Source organism: Rhamphochromis longiceps, linkage group LG1 (genome assembly GCF_057381845.1).
Source record: "Rhamphochromis longiceps isolate RC_006_pf linkage group LG1, R_longiceps_female_GT1.1, whole genome shotgun sequence".
In the NCBI taxonomy this organism is placed as follows: Eukaryota; Metazoa; Chordata; class Actinopteri; order Cichliformes; family Cichlidae; genus Rhamphochromis; species Rhamphochromis longiceps.
In genome coordinates, this window is record NC_140557.1 from 16997959 (window position 1) to 17000816 (window position 2858).

Here is a 2858-nt window from a genome sequence, read left to right on the forward strand (position 1 = left end):
GGAAAAATCTGCGACTCTTACCAGCAACTTTCCCTTCAGCATCAGCCTCAAGTTGGCGGTGATTGGCTGGAGCGACGACTCGACGTCACGCCTTGGACAGGACGCTGAGCGCAGAATGGGGAAGTGCGCAAGGTAACCAACATGTGGAGCACACCGGCCTGTTTACTTTCCCGGTGTGTCGGCTGTGTGCAGGGGCGGACAGCTAACAATTCACTCTGCGGGCTCGCTCCCCGATTGATAATTGATTTGATTTTTATTTACATCATCACCTTAGTGAATGTTATCCACTTTATCTTCAATCCAAAGTTTGATTTCTATCTTTCTGTTCGTGTTTGAGCTGTTTGCGCTCAAAATCACCCGATCGAAGCACTGTATGATTATTATTATTATTATTATTATTATTATTATTATTATTATTATTATTATTATTAATAATAATAATAATAATAATAATAATAATAATAATAATAATAATAATTTTTTTTATGACTCGGATGTGTTCCCGTTGATTTTAAGAATAAAGAGGATTGGCTGAGATTGAGCGAGCATCCGGTCTTACACTGAAACTGTGAAGAGTCTTGGCGCTATTTACATATTTGTTCCAGCTTTCGAATGTACAAGCTATAAGTAACAAAAATGCATCTTCCTAACAACAAGTTTTGAAATTCCCCATTAACAGTTACTGCTTGTAACAGTTGCTGGTGTTAGGTCATAGATAGGTCATATGAATATTAATAGATTAGCAAGTACACTATTGTGTTCTTAAATCTGAGCATGCTCAGAGCGCAACAGGTGTGGGGGGAACGGATGCAGGAAAGTCCCGCTCGGGGTCTATAGATGCCCCCTGGCTGCTCCCTATGACGTACTCCGGCTGTAAGAGTCATTACATTACTTATATTTGTAGACAATCCCAGTGTTTTAGTCTGCGCTAAAACCTTTTTATTTCTACAGCCCTATAAAGTTGTCACTGTGACTCATAATGGGGGCTTTAGTTTCCCTTTTACTAAGACAGGCTAAAAGCCTCAAATCCTATTTCACAACCTCTGATGTTTGTGTCAATTTGAACAAGACTGAGTAAATGGGCAACCGCGCCACCGCTTGTCTCTCAGGAAGAGACCGGGGCAGCGCAGGTACGGGCCAGTCAGGACTGGCTGTGTTTGGGCCATTATTTAGAGGAACAGCCATTAAGAGGCCTTGATACTGTGCAACGCAGCAGGGTGCTCGACATCCGCGCTGGAAACCGCACGGCTTGGTCCCTGCTTATCAGGCTGTCAATAAAACGAGATGGGATACAGCGGTCGAGCCAGGTGCTCCCTTTCCCTTCCCACGCAGCCCCGCTCTCCAGAAGCAGATCAGGCGTAAACGCAAATCTGTCCAGCCGGTTTTCCCTCTGCCGTCACCACGCTGCTACACAAACCAACCTTTCTCTCTCTCCCTCTCCCCCTCTTTCTCTCTGTCCCCCCCCCCCCCCCCACACACACACACACATTAAAATCATACTGTCAGTTTCTGAATTTTTATGTCAGTAGGGAAACAATTTTGCAAATCAAATATTTATGATAGCAAATATCGACCCACATTTGCATGCGATCCCAGTCTTTCCGCCTATACTGCATATTTAACAACCACGGACACTCTAGCCAAAGTTAAATACCTGACATTATTTCGGCCTACAGTGAAGATGCTGACGTGAAGGGGTCTGTAAGGATAACACGAGTGAAACCTGGATTTAAGCTACAGTAACTCAACCCTGCCCGGGCTTTCCAGGGAGATGCCAATCTCTTTGTGACTGATCAAATTTAAAACAAATTGTGTAATGATCGACCTCCCTTCTGTAGCCATGCAGAACATTATGTTGCCATAGCCTACGCCTCATGAGCTTATTGTTTACTGTCGCTGTAGCAGACAGAGAAAAATGTCCAGGGGACCGAGCACGTTACCAGAAAGCAGAGGGTGCACGCAGAGCTGATGCTGCGTTCAAAGGGGGGGCATTTCATCCATCTAAATTAGGATTAATTGCAATGGAGATAAGGAGGTAAGTTCTATTTGAACCTCGCGTTTAAACTTGCTTCAAACGAGAATTTGTTAGAATCTTTCGTGTGCATTTAGCCTTAGGATTTTTTTAGAGCATATTGTTTGTATTTAGCGTCACGAATATCTTGCTAGGCCCACATGAGTTTAAATAAGACCAAAGTTAGTCAACCACTCCAACCTGCTGAAGTGATTAAACAGCCAGGCCCAGTTCATGCGCTCTCCGCCACTCAAACAGCTGGCATGTAGTGTGAAAATGTTTAGGTTGCACATCTGATATTTACAATTAAAAACTACAATGTCCAAAGATAATGTATCATAATTAGCCCACCCCCTCAGCCGACGCACGCATACACGTGTATAGACACATATTCCTCGTTTCGTCCTTTCTTTCCCCTGTGCGAAATGTTTTAATAAGCCCTACACGCTCTGTGTGCAGAGTTTGATTTGTTTTTTCTCCATGCTCCCCGGCCCTGGATCGAGACATTAGCCGAATTCCCCCGGGGTGATTGGATGCAATTTGTCCGGAGTAGACAGGCACGTCCTGGATGTTAGGAATTCACTTTGCCTCAACGTGACAAGTCTGACTTCGATCTACAATCGCATCTGAAAGTGCACGGAGCGGAAAGATTCAATGCCATTAAGTGTTCTTCTGCCCCTTTTTTGCGAAGTAACGAGATCATCCATTTGCTTACAAATATTCATAACAGTTCATTTTGCGAAACCTCCAGCCTGTGTGGAGCGTTAAATGTGGGCTACTCATGGTCAGTTAGGCTGGAGTGAGAAGTCAAAGAGGCGATATTATGCCCCCCAAATCTGTGACCCTT